Below are 16,775 nucleotides of genomic sequence, written 5' to 3'. Positions count from 1 at the left end.
AATACTGATGGAATAATTTAGTCTGCCTCACACTTTCAGTATCATGTATTTAAGACATGTTTAAAAATCTTCCTTCCCGTCATGGATCTTGGGTATTATTCATCACAAGGTACAATATACCACAGGATTTTTACTGAGAACTTTTACTTCTTAAAAACATAGCCAGAGAAATGTTACAGGTAAAAAAGATGATGAAATGGAAAAGTATATCTCCTGGATAGGTGGTAAAGTATAGAAAAACAGATTGATTTGCAATGACATTGTCTACTTTAGCAAGATGGAATACAGCTAAATAGTGAGAACATAAAAAACGGTTCAGGGGCTGGATGCTGTGGCTCATGCCTGTAATTCCAGCATTTTGGGAGGCCGAGGCAGGTGGATCACCTGAGGTCAGGAGTTCAAGACCAGCCTGGCCAACATGGCAAAACCCTGTCTCTGCTAAAAATACAAAAATTAGTCAGGCAGGGTGATGCGTGCCTGTAATCCCAGCTACTAGAGGGGCTGAGGCAGGAGGATCGCTTGAACCTGGGAGGCGGAGGTTGCAGTGAGCCAAGATCATGCCACGGCACTCCAGCCTGGGCAACAGAGCTAGATTCCGTCTCAAAAAAAAAAAACAATTTTTTTTAAAAAAAGAAAATTCAGGGCCAGGTGCAGTGGTTCACACCTGTAATCCCAGCACTTTGCGAGGCCAAGGCAAGACAATGTCTAGAGCCCAAGAGTTCAAGAACAGCAACATGACAAGGCAGGACAATGTCTACAGCCCAAGAGTTCAAGAACAGCAACATGACAAGACCTCATTTCCATTGAAAAAAAAAAATTGTTTTTTAAATTAGCTGGCATGGTGGCATGTGCTTTTAATTCCAGCTACTCAGAAGGCTGAAGCAGTAGGATCACTTGAGCCCAGGAGTTCGAGGCTGCAGTGAGTTTTGCTGGTGCCGCTGCACTCCAGCCTGGCAAGACTCTGTTTCTTTAAAAAAAAAAAAAAAAAAAAAAAAAAGGAAGGAACATATTGTATAATTCTATTTATATGAAATGTCTAGGCAAATCTAGAGCAACATAAAGTAGTTAGTGCTCACCTAGGACTGGGGTTGCAGGGTGGGGAATGGGGAATGACTGCTAATGAATATGAAGTTTCTTTTTAGGAGGATGAAAATGTTGAAAAATTAGATTGAGATGATGGCTGCACAACCCCACAAACACACTAAAAAAATTAAATCATATACTTTAAATGGATAAATCATATATGTTAATTACATCTCAATAAAGTGTTTTGGTTTTTTTTTTTGGTTGACAGAGTCTTGTTCTGTCACCAGGCTGGAGTGCAGTGGTGTGATCTCTGCTCATTGCAACCTCCCACTCCCTGGTTAAAGCAATTCTCCTGCCTCAGCCTCCCAAGTAGCTGGGATTACAGGCATGTGCCACCATGCCCTGCTAATTTTTGTATTTTTAGTAGCGATGGGGTTTCACCATGTTGGCCAAGATGGCCTCAATCTCCTGACCTCATGATCCGCCCGCCATGGCATCCCAATGTGCTAGGATTACAGATGTGAGCCACCTCGCCCAATCCTCGGTAAAGTTTTTTTTAAAAAAAATGAAGTCCAAGGTCACAGCATATATAAGCCAAGTACAAGGTGATTCTAAAGGAATGTCATTTAAAATAATTAGTTCCCATTCATTAAGAGCACATTATGTGACAGATACTATGTTAAGCATATTACATATTATTTCTAATCATTTCAGCAGTTCTAAAAGGTAGATATATCATTAAATGTTATACAAATTTAACAGATGAAGTAACTGAGAAGCAGGGAGAATACATAACTTGCCTAAAAACACACAGCAAGTCAGTATGACAGCCAGGATTCTAAACCACATTTATGACTCCAAAGATCTTTGACTGTATTACACTGTTTCTTAGAAACAAGCCCAAGGACCTTGAATCAGTAATCTAGTTCTTCTATAATTAATGTTATATGTTACAAAGGACACCCCTTTAACATTTAAACTCAGCCTGGTCTAGGCACCAGATGTTCTATCTTGATCACACCAACCTATGTTTAGCACCACTTTCCTCAGCCTGACTTTGGACCTGATTAACTACTAGGATCTCCTCAAACAAAACTCTCAGAAAAAAAACTACAACAAACTAAACAGTAGTTTCCTTAAGTATCAAATGGCATTAAGATTAGAAGAACGGGAAAGGAATATTTACTGAGAGCTATTTTGTTCCAAGTTACGGAGCTATAGTCAGAGATTATAAGATCTGTGGTAAACAGCAAAAGGAAAGCCTCCCTACCTCTACCCCAACACCCCTCGACTATTTGTGTTTCTCTTCTGTGAATGGTAATTAGATATTCCATGGGTAACAGTGGTGTCCGCTAAGGGTTATATAGACCTGGTGTTGATCACATGAAATAAGTGGGGCCTGTATCAGATATAACCATAGGCTAATAAGATAAAGAAACTTTTCCCCCCTCTGGCCTTCTCCTCTGTATTTAGAGAAATCTGGATACGCTGGAGGCACTCCCAAGTGGCAGAGGTAAAGATGGCTTCTGCCACTAGAAAACATATGTGTTGTGGGTCAAGTAAGGAAGGTATTCCAATAGAAGACCACAAATTACAAAGGTGTGAGTTTTATCTTGTGAGCCAGATATTACAGAAGCAAACTAGTGACTCTGTACTTATTTCCCTTTTTCATCTCTGAGCCTTTAGTAACATACCAGATGTTACAGCCTGGTCTCAGCTGTGTTCTGCAGGAGTATTAAGAGAAGACTCTCCTCTGGGGCAGAAAATTAAAAGAAAGCAGCACCTCCTGAGGTCAGCAAGGGATTCCCCAGGGGAAAGTGAATCTTTAGGAACAAAAGTCCTTGCTGTGAGATCCAATTACTCAACCCCATGTGCAGAATCGCCTTCTAAAGCCAACTCTGTAGGACCCCGGCTTTTATTTATTGAAATAGAAAGCAGATTTTCACTATCAAAAACAAAACCTCACTGTAAACCCGGGTCTATCTGACTCCAAATCCCATATCCTTGCTGGCTATTACATCACACTGCCTCCCAAATATACCATTAATAGAAAATTGTTCAGCCAAAGAATCCTTTAAGAGAAGGAGAAAGGGGAGATGGGGGGAAAGAAGGGAGAGGGAAGGATTTCATCAAAGCAATAAAAACTCATTGTGGATTGGATGTAAAAGAAATATTTGAATTAATTAGCATATATGGAGAGTAGTATCTGATAACAGAGCTAGCATTCAGTATGTGTTAATTTCCTTCCCTAGGAACAAAGACCATAGAGCCAAGTAGAAAAATGCGGTCTTAAGTTTTGGCTTTTAAGGAAGTCCAAATATTATGATATTAGAACAGATACCCAACACAAACAACAAAAGCTCTACATTTCCTTATTGAAAATATTTTTTCACAGGTAAAAAGAACCCAGAATTGGGGTGAATTCATCAGTTCTCTGTTTCAATCAAAAGAGGAACACAATATGCACTTCTCCAAAATGAGTAAAGACAAAAATATATGTAAATTCATGAATTCATTAAACTGCAAAATCACTTGCCTTTTTATTTACGATAATAAGGTGTATCTTTCTGTAACTGCTAAAAGCTACACTTCAGATTACAGGTCCCTTGTGTACAAGTTCCCCTTTCGAAAACACCCTCCCAACTCAAACCCCTTCCTGTTTTTCAACTTCGTATGTTTACTTTCACATCTGCTGCAAAAGATAAAAGCAACAATGGATACATCAACCACATGACTGTGTTCTACCCTACCGGAAATGAAGCACTCAAGCCAGACTTGCTGTGAAATGGGTCTTTAGAATACTCACACTCAGGCATAAAAATGTTACAGTATAAATCTGGATCAAATCCAAAGATTACCACTAGACAAAACCATGTGCTTTCTACATAGCTATATTACATATGTTTATATATAACAATCATTAGACATATCCAATTTAAGTAGAACAATGTATAAGGCAAGATGTAAAAATTATTCTCAATGAAAGATTATTCTCTCCCATCTCCAGGAGGTCAGATTTTATCAAAGGTTAAAGAGAACAAACATTTACTGAGTACCTACCTACGACAAGCACACTACAAGGTTTGTTTTTATTAGTTATTACTATAGATTCTCTGCAATGTGAGCATTATGCTCATTCTACAGAAGAAACTAAGGTATAGAAAAGTACTTTCACAAGATCACAATTAGTAAGAATTCATTGGCTTTGACAAAAGAAGATCCAAATCTCACCTTCCCCACTGGCTCATAGACATAAGTAAAGGTGTAGTTGTAAAGAATACTGGCTTTGAAGCAAATTTTCACTTGCTAGTTGTGTAACTTTGGACAAGTTACTTAACTTTTTGCCTGGTTAATACCTACTCCAAAGAGCTGTGGTGATGATTAAATGCAAAAATAATAATGGGTAACAATTATCTGGTGCTGGGCACTGTTCTAAGTATTTCATATATTAAGCCATTTAATCATCAAAACAACCGTAAAAGATATGTATTTGTATCATACCTATGTTACAGAATGATTAGAAGTGAGGTGATATGGTTTGGCTCCGTATCCACATCCAAATATCATCTTGAATTGTAATTTTTGTATTTTTTTTTTAGTAGAGACAGGGTTTTACCACATTTGGCCAGACTGGTCTCAAACTTCTAATCTCAGGTGATCCACCTGCCTCAGCCTCCAAAAGTGCTGGGATTACAGGCATGAGCCACCGTGTCCGGCCTATCTATCTATCTATCTATATTAAATATATCTATATGTATATTAAATACATATGTATTTAATACATAATATGTATTAAATGAAGGATCGTGCCATTCCTCTGCTCAAAATCCTCCCAAAAACTCCTGTCTCTGAATAAAATGCAAAGTCATTAACACAGTCAACAAGACACCACAATGATTTGCTCCTTCTCCTACCTAAGACCTCTCTGAATTAAACTCCTGCTACTTTTCCCTAGATCATTTTGACTCAACATTGCTGAATCAATGCTTCTCATACACACCACACCCGCTTAACTTTTGTGCATCTTGTTCCTTCTGCCTGGGATGCTCTTCCCCCAGATACCTGCCCAGCTCACTGTCTTACTCCACTTAGGACTCTACTCCAATGTCACCTTATCAGAAATGTCACTCTTATCTAAAATATATACCCCAACTGCCTCACTGTCTCCTATTCTACTTTCTCTGATCCTCACTAAAATCTGATATCTTATGATCTATTCTTGATTTATACATGTATTATTTGTCCCCTACCACTAAAATGTAAGCTCCAGGCTGGGTGTGGTAGCTCACACCTAAAATCCCAGCACTTTGAGAGGCCAAGGCAGGAGACTACTTGAGCCTAGGAGTTCAAGACCAGAATGGACAACATAGAGCGACCCATCCCTACAAAAAATTTAATTTAAAAATTAACCAAACATAGTGGTGTGTGCCTATAGTCTCAGCTACTCAGGAGGCTGAGGTAGGAGGACTGCGTGAGCCCAGGAGGTTGAGGCTGCAGTGAGCTGTGACTGCGTCACTGCACTCCAGCCTGGACGACAGAGCAAGATCCTGTCCCAGAAAAAGAAGTAAGCTTCACAAGAACAGAAACCTGTATTTTACTCACTGCTATGTACCAATGTAGTTATGACAGTGCCTTGTAAATAGTGAACAATCAAAAAGTATTTATTACAGGAATAAGTGGTAGATGTTTTAGTTGTCTATTGCTGTACAGTAAATTAACCCCCAAAACAGCAAATTTATTATCTCACAGTCTCTGTGGATGAAGGATTCAGGCATGACTTAGCTAAGTGGCTTTGGTTTGAGGTCTTTTTTTTTTGAGATGTAGTCTTTAAAAATGAAAAAAAAAAAAGATGTAGTCTTGCTCTGTCACTCGGAGGTAGAGTGTAGTGGCACGATCTCAGCTCACTACAACCTTCACCTCTCAGGATCAAGCGATTCTCCTGCCTCAGCCTCCCATGTAGCTGGGACTACAGGTGCACACCACCATGCCCAGCTAATTTTTATATTTTTAGTAGAGATGGGGTTTTGCCATGTTGGCAAGGGGGTTCTCAAACTCCTGACATCAGGTGATCCACCCACCTTGGCCTCCCAAAGTGTTGGGATTACAGGTATGAGCCACTGCACCCGGCCAGGGACTTTCATGAAGTTGCAGTAAAGCTGTCTACTGTATTTGCATTGATCTCAAGGCTCAACTCTGCCTGGAGAATCTGCTTCCAAGATCACTCACACCGAAGATCTGCATCCAAGCTCCCTGACAGACCTTGTTTTTTAACCACATGGACGTCTCTATAGGCTGCCTTACTGTTCTTAGGATATGGTGGTAGCTAGTGGTCCAGGGAGAGGGAGAGAGCCAGAATCCCAGGACAGAAGCCACAGCATTTTATAAACTAATCTTAGAAGTAACATCCCATCACTTCTGCTGTATTCTATTCACTAGCTCCCACTCAAGGGGAGGGAATTACACAAAAGGCATGCATACCAGGAGGCAGGGATCATTAGGGGCCATAATAAAGGCTACCTATCAGGGTACGCATAATAAAAATTTAAAAACAAAAAACAAAAAAACTTGCCCTTTAGTTATACACTCTTTAGTATATTTATTTAAATATGATTCTATGATCATTATGCAATTATTGATCCCAATGCTAGTCTTTTCAATCTTACGAAATACCAAAGAGAATACATGAAGTATTGAACATTTCTTGTTAACCAGTGTTCATTAATGGTCACATTAGAGATAATACAACTAGCAAGGATAAGTCAATAAAAATCGCATCTGAAGAAAAAAAAGACTTATTGGGTAAATCTTGCTAAGTAGATGACATTGACCTTTTCTATTTAATCATTATAGGCATCATCTTTAGGAGATGGAATGACACTTAATAAACAATCATCTTTTTATATTAAAATTAAAGAAATAATAAAAATTCAAAGGTTACTTAGTAAGCTAGAGGAAATATCAATCTACTGTTAAGAAAGAAACAGGTTGCTGGGTGCGATGCCTCATGCCTGTAATCCTAACAGTTTGGGAGGCCAAGGCAGGTGGATCATCTAAGGTCAGGAGTTTGAGACCAGTGTGGCCAACATGGTGAAACACTGTCTCTACTAAAATACAAAAATCAGCCTGCGTGATGGTGCATGCCTGTAATCCCAGGTACTCGGGAGGCTGAGGCAGGAGAATGGCTTGAACCCGGGAGGCAGAGACTGCAGTGAGCCGAGATCCCACCACTGCACTCCAGTCTGGGTGACAGAGTGAGACTCCGTGTAAAAAAAAAAAAAAAAAAAAGAAAGAAAGAAAGAAAAAGAAATAGAAAGGTTTAAGGCTATTACACATACCTGATGATCAGAATTTAAAAGTGCATCACATGGCCGTGCGTGGTGGCTCAGGCCTGTAATCCCAGCACTTTGGGAGGCTGAGGTGGGTGAAGCACAAGGTCAGGAGTTCAAAATCAGCCTGGCCAATATGGTGAAACCTCGTCTCTACTAAAAATACCAATATCAGCTGGGCGTGGTGCAGATGCCTGTAGTCCCAGCTACTTGGGAGGCTTAGGCCAGAGAATCGCCTGAACCCGGGAGGCAGAAGTTGCAGTGAATCAAGATTGTGCCACTGCACTCCAGCCTGGGCAACAGAGGGAGACTCTGTCTCAAAAAAAAAAAAAAAAAAAAAAAAGTGCATCACAGCTGAGCATGGTTCACACCTATAATCCCAACACTTTGGAAGGCCAAGTCAGAAGGATCACTTGAGGTCAGGAGTTCGAGACCAGCCTGGGCAACATCATAAGATCCAGTCTCTAAGAAAAATTTTTAAAACTGGCTGGGCATGGTGGCATGCGCTTGTAGTCCCCGCTACTCAGGAGCCTCAGGTGGGAGGACTGCTTGTGCCCAGGAGTTCAAAGTTAGAATAAGCCATGATTGCCCCACTGCACTCCAGCCTGGGCAACAGAACGAGACAGAGGATAAGAAAATACCAATAAATCTTCAGAGAATAAGATATCTTTAAAACCTCTTTACCAGGCTTCTTATTCTTGGTTTCCTTTCCTGTAAGTAGATCTTTATTTACTTGGCAACAACTATTTCCAACCTAACAAAATTATCTGGAGACTATCTAATTATATAAAACATAATTTTACAGGCCGGGCATGGTGGCTCACACCTGTAATCCCACCACTTTGGGAGGCCGAGGTGGGCGGATCATGAGGTTAGGAGCTTAAGACCCGGGAGGTGAGGGTTGCAGTGAGCTGAGACTGTGCCATTACACTCCAGTCTGGGTGACAGAGTCAGACTACATCTCTAAAATTAAAAAAAATATATATATACACACACACATATATATATATAATTTTATAAATAAAATACTATTTACATTTTCACTAAAAAAAACCCCACAAATATACTATGTGGATTTTCTTGACTCCAAAACCAATTGTGTTATTTCAAGTGTTGAGGATGCCAGAAAACTTGAAGATTTAAAAATAACCTCACAAAGAGCTCATATTCAACACCAGATGGAAAGAAATTACTCTAAAGACACATGTGTAGGAGGACATATATACAATATCATATGATACCATCATGCAAAAGGTTTATATAATTACATAATACCATCAAGATTAGCAAGGCTGCAGGTAGTAAGCTGGCAACAGTGTCGATCCTCTGAATCATTAAAAAAAGAGAAAAGGGCAAGAAACAGCAAGTGGGTGGTAGCAAAAAAAAATTTTAAAAGCCTTTACTTTAAGCTGCCTTCCATGTGTCCCTAATGCTGAAATGGCTGGCAGGTAAAATTTGAGGGCTTAAATCCTTGGCACTCTTGAGAGTCCTGCCTGTGTCCATATGGCCAAAATCTGGGGAGGGAGGAGGGAATGGGATGAATTTCAACAATCTGTATGAAAAGTACTATTAAGGTGAAACACTCTTCACTTGAATACATGTAGAACTTCAAATTGGCAAATTAAAATATGTGCTTGGCATCTAAGTTAAAACAGCATTTCTTTATAAGAAATGTTTAAAGATACACCATTAAGATCCCATTGTGTTAAAATGATTTTAATAGGATTACTTAAGAATATATGTAAGTACTAATAGCTGTATATCAATCACAACTAAATCTTGGCCTAATACTATGTACTCATAAATTGCCAAAAATTTACATTTCTATTACACTTATGGGTTACAGGCTTAAATTTAACCAATTCAAAATAACTCTATTAGCTAGGTGTGATGGTGCACACCTGTAGTCCCAGCTATTTGGATGGCTGAGACAGGAGGATCACTTGAGCCCAGGGGTTCAACACCAACCTCAGCAACATAGAGAGACCCCCATATAAATTATTAAAAATTAAAATAGGCCAGGCACCATGGCTCACACCTGTAATCCCAGGACTTTGGGAGGCCAAGGCAGGCAGATTTCTTGAGCCTAGGAGTTCAAGACTAGCCTGGTCAACATGGCAAAACCCAGTCTCTGCTAAAATTAATATTTAAAAGGTGAGCCAGGTGAGTAGCCCCAGCTACTCAGGAGGCTGAGGTAGGAGGATCACCTGAGCCTGGAAAGCTGCGGTTACAGTGAGCCATGATCGCACCACTGCACTCCAGTCTGGGTGATGGGAGTGAGACCATGTCTCCAAATAAATAAATAAATAAATAAATCATCCTATGCTTTAATATAGGATTAAAGCTGGGAGTTTTAATCTGGGAGTTTCTCACTCCAAACTTTTCTATCATAACTTTTTTATAGCTTAATGCAGATATTATAAAAATATGCATGGGCAAAAGTTTTCTGACTGAATATTAATGTAGAAAGTACCAAAACCGGGGCCGGGCGCGGTGGCTCAAGCCTGTAATCCCAGCACTTTGGGAGGCCGAGGCGGGTGGATCACGAGGTCAAGAGATCGAGACCATCCTGGTCAACATGGTGAAACCCCGTCTCTACTAAAAATACAAAAAATTAGCTGGGCATGGTGGTGCGTGCCTGTAATCCCAGCTACTCAGGAGGCTGAGGCAGGAGAATTGCCTGAACCCGGGAGGCGGAGGTTGCAGTGAGCCGAGATCGCGCCATTGCACTCCAGCCTGGGTAACATGAGTGAAACTCCGTCTCAAAAAAAAAAAAAAAAAAAAAGAAAGTACCAAAACCTCAGTCTATGTTGTGTCCAGAGCTATGATTCAAACATATAGAGGGCCTACCAAAAGCTGATCTGCATTAGGATGATTTTGGAGGAGGATGGAATCAGGTTGCATCTATTAATAACAATTAACTACAGGAGCATAGATTATATTCAATCTTATTTGATTATTTCCACCTATTTCCAAAAAAAAAAAAATTGAGATGTTCCTGTCCCTATTAATAGATATTAGATAACAGAATAAAATTATAGATATATATTGAATATAGAATTAGATAATAGAAAATAATCTTAATAGAGCATATATTGTTTCTTCCAATCTATCAATATAAATGCACAATTATATTTCTTTTTTTTTTTTTTTTTTTTTTTTTGAGACAGAGTCTTGCTCTGTCACCAGGCTGGAGTGCAGTGGTGCAATCTCAGCTCACTGCAACGTCCACCTCCTGGGTTCAAGCGATTCTTCCGCCTCAGCCTCCCGAGTAGCTGGGACCACAGGCGCATGCCACCAAGGCTGGCTAATTTTTTTGCATTTTTAGTAGAGACGGGATTTCACTGTGTTGGCCAGGATGGTCAACTTGACCAGGATGGTCTCTTGACCTGGTGATCCGGCCACCTCAGCCTCCCAAAGTGCTGGGATTACAGGTGTGAGCCACTGCGCCTGGCCACAATTATATTTCTTATCCATTCCATCAGACAGAAGATCTTGCCCCTTCCTGCCAAGATTTCTTTAGCCTTACTCAATCTCTACTCCACATAGCTCAGAAACAATTTTAATCTCTATAAGTAGAGATCGCCCTGACAGTTGAGGGCCTAGATTAATTGGGTGGAACTGATCCAAAGAATCATCAGCTATGGAAGAGGGAGAGCAGCAATTTAATAAACAATCACAGTTTAATTCACATAACTTGGAGATAAGAGATAACCACAAAAAGAGAACTGATCTTAATAATTGCAATAATAAAATAATAAAAATAATAAAACAGGCCGGGCACGGTGGCTCACAAATGCAATCCCAGCACCTTGGGAGGCTGAAGCGGGCGGATCAAGAGGTCAAGAGATCCAGACCATCCTGGCCAACATGGTGAAACCCCGTCTCTACTAAAAATACAAAAATTAGCTGGGCGTGGTGGCACGCGCCTGTGGTCCCAGCTACTCGGGAGGCTGAGGCGGAAGAATCACTTGAACCCAGCCAGGAGGCAGAGGTTGCAGTGAGCTGAGATTGCGCCACTGCACTCCAGCCTGGCAACAGAGCAAGACTCCATCTCAAAAAAATAAATATAATAATAATAAAACAATAAATAATTTAAAAGCATGATGCCAGAATGTCTCTGGAATTTCTATATAAAAGAACTTTTGGGCTGGGTGCTGTGGCTCATGCCTGTAATCCCATCACCGTGGGAGGTCAAGGCAGGTGGATCAAGTGAGGTCAGGAGTTCAAGACCAGCCTGGCCAACATGGTGAAACCCTGTCTCTGCCAAAGAATACAAAAATGAGCCGGGCATGGTGGTGCACACCTGTGGTCCCAGCTATTCAGGGGGCTGATGTGGGAGAATTGCTTGAACCCAGGAGGTGGAGGTTGCAGTGAGCCAAGATCATGCCATTGCATTCTAGCCTGGGTGACAGAGCAAGACCCTGTCTCAAAAGAAAATGAAGGACTTTTAAGGATAGCAATTTAACTGGAAGGAGAGAGAATATTTGGATAACAAGCTCCCAATTCCCACCCAAATTGCATGTTTACTTAGGGCGACTTAGGGGAAGCTGATGAAGTTAGTAGGTTGGGGATATTAAAGTCTCTTCAAGCTACTCCTTGAATTATACTGGCTGCTGTTCTCCAAAGTTCAAAGAGCTAGCCAATTTTTTTTTCAAATATTTCAAGTGGATACAATCCCATTTAAGTCAAAATAATCAGCAAAATAAGTATAAACACACTTTCATCATAATCGGATTTTCCCACCAAATTTTCCCAAAACCAATATTTGAAGCAAAGAGTCAGTAAGGTGGGTAGTTCTAAATGAGATCAGCACTCAATATTAAATGTCAAAGTTCTCCTTTCTAACACCTCCAATTTCTGAATACTCCTCACTGCTACAGCTTCTTTCTTTATCTTTCTTGATATGTATTCATTAAATAGTAGCAAAGTAAATCAAAATACTAATCTAACCCAGTATGCACTCCAGAGTATTTGTTATATTGCATTTTACGAAACACACCATGAACCCACTCATAAAAAGGACACACAGTAAGCCACCAGTGACACACCAAGAAACTTAAATGAACAAAAATTAACATACATTTGGCATCTGTCTCTCCTCTCCTCTAAATAGATGCTATGATAAATGCAATCAAGCAATTACTTTTCTTTTCTTTTTTCTCTTTGAGACAAGTTTTCACTCTGTTGCCCAGGCTGGAATGCAATGGTCTCAAACTCAAAGGCTCAAGCAATCCATGGGTTTGAGACAGGATTTCACTCTGTTGCCGAGGCTGGAATCCAGTGGTTTCAAACTCAAAGAAGCAAGCAAGCTGCCTTGGCCTCCCAAAGTGCTAGGACTACAAGCATAAGCTACTGCACCTAGCTAGCAAATTACTTTTCAATAATTTTGGATCCTTTACATAAATAAGGCCCATAACTGATTAATTCAGAGGCCATCTTAGGGGGATTTAGGGAAAAAAAAAGCAAAGTTATTAATAAGAAAAGTTATTAAAATTATAGTTGTTTAGCTCACAAAAAGTGATTTCATGTTCAAGTAATTGAAGAAAAAAATTAAATTTAGAAGTAGCAATGAATCCACACCTGAACATGCATTTAACCAATCACAAACTTGATGAAACTCAGAAAAATACAGGCCCTTGGCCGGATGTAGTGGCTCACACCTGTAATCCCAGCACTTTGGGAGGCTGAGGTGGACAGATCACGAAGTCAAGAGATCGAGACCATCCTGGCCAACATAGTGAAACCCTGTCTACCAAAAATACAAAAATTAGCTGGGTGTGGTGGTACGAGCCAGCAGTCCCAGCTACTCAGGAGACTGAGGCAGGAGAATCCGTTGAACCCAGAGGCAGAGGTTGCAGTGAGCCGAGATTGTGCTGCTGAACTCCAGACTGGTGACAGAGCAAGACTCTGTCTAAAAAAAAAAAAAAAAAAATATATATATATATATATATATATACACGAACAAATACAGGCCGGGGTGGTGGCTCATGCTTGTAATCCCAACAGTCTCAACACTCTGGGAGGCCAAGGTGGAAGAATCACTCTAGCCCAGGAGTTTGAGACCAGCCTGGGCAACAGAGAGAGACCTAGTCTCTACAAAAAAAAATTTGTTGTTAATTAGTTGGCTGTGATGGCTCACACATGCAGTCCCAGCTACTCAGGAGGCTGGTGTGGGAGGATTGGTTGAGCTTGGGAAGTCTACAGTGAGCCATGACTGTGCCACTGCACCCCAGCTTGGGTGACAGACCAAGACTCTGTCTCAGAAAAAAAGACAAGAAAAAGAAAAATACACTGGCAACACTTAGGCTGTCCTGCCTCTTCAATAACAAGGCAATAGACTGTGGTCTAAATGTATACTCCTCTTGAATTCAGAACCAAACTCGGCCCCTGGTGGTCACTGATATTCTAAAGTTATGAAATCAGATTACCAATATTAAATTGGATTTCTACATTCAAAAAAACAATTTGAGCAAACCCTATCATTCATACCAAATATTACACACCAGGCATGGTGGCTTGCATCTGTAATCCAGACTAGGCTGGGCACAGTGGCTCATGTCTGTAATCCCAACACTAAGAAGCAGAGGTGAGAGGATCATTTGAGCCCAGGAGTTTGAGACCAGCCTGGGCAACATGGCAGGACGCTACGTCTACAAAAAAAAAAAAAAAAAAAAAAAAAAAGTTTGGCATGGTGGTATATGCCTATAGTCCCAGCTGCTCAGGAGGCTGAGGTGGGAGAATCACTTGAACCCAGGAGTTCAAGGAGGCAGTGAGCTAGGATCACACCACTGCCCTCCAGCTTGGGCAACAAAGTGAGACCCCTGTCTCTAAAAAAATAATATATACAGAGCAGCATGGTGGTTCACACCTGTAATCCCAGCACTTTGGGAGGCCAAAGCTGGATCACTTGAGGTCAGGAGTTCAAGGTCAGCCTGGCCAACATGGTGAAACCCTGTCTCTACTAAAAATACAAAAATTAGCTGGGTGTGATGGTGCATACCTGTAGTCCCAGCTACTCAGGAGGCTGAGGCAGGAGAATCACTTGAACCCGGGGGCAGAGGTTGCAGTGAGCTGAGATCGCGCCACTGCACTCCAGCCTGGGCAACAGAACAAGACTGTCTCAAAATAAATAAATAAATACACACACATACACACACACACACACAGATGGCAAAGCAAGGGTTATTACTGAGTAGTTCTATTTGGTTGGACAATACAAGGAATAAGGAGAATAAAGGTGGAAAGGTAGATTGTAGCCATATTGCATAAGAACTTACGAGACATTTGGTATAAAACACTTAGTAAATGTTGGGAAAGGCTGGGTGAGGTGGCTCACGTACATCTGTAATCCCAGAATTTTGGGAGACCTAGGCAGGAGGATCCCTTGAGCCCAGGAATTCAAGACCAGCCTAGGCAACATAGTGAGATTGTCTCTACAAAAAAAAAAAAAAAAAAGAAATTAGGGAAGTATGGTGGCACACGCCTATAGTCCCAGTTACTACGGAGGCTGAAGAAAGAGGATCACTTGAGCCCAGGGGTTCAAGGCTACAGTGAGCCATGATCATGCCACCACACTTCAGCCTGGGTAACAGATGAGACCTTGTCTGTTTAAAAAAAAAAAAAAAAACTAGGGGGAGAATTTTGGTAAAACCTACAGATTGAAAACATTTATTTCTAAGCCTGAATTCAAACATACAAGGAAAAATGTATAGTTTTCTTAGAAGAAAGAGGAATCAGAGGGTTGGCACTCCGAACTTATATTTAACAATGAGTTCACTTTTTTTTTTTTTTTTTTTTTGAGACAGTTTTGCTCTGTTGCCCAGGCTGGAGTGCAGTGCTGCAACCTGGGCTCACTGCAACCTCTGCCTCCCAGGTTCAAGCGATTCTTCTGCCTCAGCCTCCTGAGTAGCTGGGATTACAAGCACACACCACCGTGCCCCACTACTTTTTTGTATTCAGTAGAGATGGGGTTTCACCATGCTGGCCAGGCTAGTCTCGAACTCTTGACCTCAAGTGATCCACCTGCCTTGGCCTCCCAAAGTGCTGGGATTACAGGCGTGAGCCACTGTTCCTGGCTAAGTTCACTTTTAATAGTGGCAAAGATATACTGTACTTGTTTCCCAAGGTATATGAATACTATTTATCTTTACCTTAATTATAAGCTTCTTATAGAAAGCACTCGAATTAACTACTTTGATGCTAAGGCAATCTGCTGTTCAGTTATTACACCTATTTTTGAATCTGCCATTTATTGAGTGCTTACTGTATGCCAGATAGCATGTACTCTACATGGATTATATTAACAATACCCCAAACCAAAAATTTTACAACTGGCAAAGAACGGATTACACTTTCAATTTACAAAAAAGGAAAATGAAGAGTACATCAAGTTTCCATAAAAAGTAGAGGTTAGTGCTACATTAACAAAATTGGGACGAGAAGAAATACATACAGGCTATATATCCTGCTTTTGATTAAAGGGATTTTTCCCTTTAATCAACTAAAATATTTGCCAGGCCTGAGAATACAGAAAACAACAATGAGCAACAGCATTGACTACAGTACATCCTCAAGAGAGTATAAATCCACTCTAATAATATCCAAGACACAGACACAACCATTTCTTGCAATTTTCCCTAAAAACAGAAGGGAGCAAAATAGCAGCTGTGAAATCACCCAGACTACAAAAAAAAAAAAAAAGAAAGAAAGGAAAAAACTATCTCCTAATGAGCAACCACATGCAAAAAACAAGTCTCCACAGACTAGTCATTTATGGCAGGGTATAGGGTGCAGTTAGAGAAACAACAGGATGACAATCGCGATCATGTGGCCAGAAACCAGTCCATCAGCAATTTGCTTCACGTGAGATCACTTTCTCTCAAGAGAATGTCTGTTCTTGGGGAACATGACCTTGTTTTGGCAAAACCTCCCCAGGAATAAAGGCCTGCTGGTGCATCTCGGAGGGCGAGCCCAGACCCGGCCTCTCCACAGGTACAGCAGCCCAGCTAGCACGGGGGAAGGTTTCCAAGCCGACAGATGCGCGAACTGAAAAAGGAGGTCACGGCGCTGAGAGAATAGATTTAACCCTCTGCTCGCTGGGAACCCTGAAGACTAAGGGGGAAAGCGTTTGACTCCCCCGGGTTCGAGGAACGTGTTTTTCAATGATGCAGGCGTCGGTGGCGGGAAGGCCTGCGAAGTCCCGCCTGGGTTCCCTGCAGCCCTGAGATTCCGCCTGACTTCTGCAGACAGCCCCGCTCCCTCGCCAGGAGGAAATCGCTCCGCGTCTGCACGCAACACCTTCACCGTCTGAAACCTGCGATTCTCCGCATTTGGTTTTCTCCCGAGGCTCCTGCCCACTGCACCGTGGTTGACGCACCCGAGGGGACCGACTTACCCTCGTCAAAAATACACCCCAAGCCT

At 41.2% G+C, this 16,775-nt stretch overlaps 1 protein-coding gene across 38 annotated transcripts in view; it reads right to left on the bottom strand.

The window, feature by feature from the left end:
* EPB41 (erythrocyte membrane protein band 4.1) overlaps positions 1-16,775 on the bottom strand; it is a 223,570-nt gene that overhangs the window by 180,292 nt on the left and 26,503 nt on the right. The window lies entirely within an intron of this gene.

Source organism: Sapajus apella, unplaced genomic scaffold, assembly GCF_009761245.1.
Source record: "Sapajus apella isolate SASKATOON/1434 unplaced genomic scaffold, GSC_monkey_1.0 scaffold62, whole genome shotgun sequence".
In the NCBI taxonomy this organism is placed as follows: Eukaryota; Metazoa; Chordata; class Mammalia; order Primates; family Cebidae; genus Sapajus; species Sapajus apella.
The sequence above is the reverse complement of the archived record's forward strand: the minus strand, read 5'-3'. Positions and strand labels throughout refer to the sequence as shown.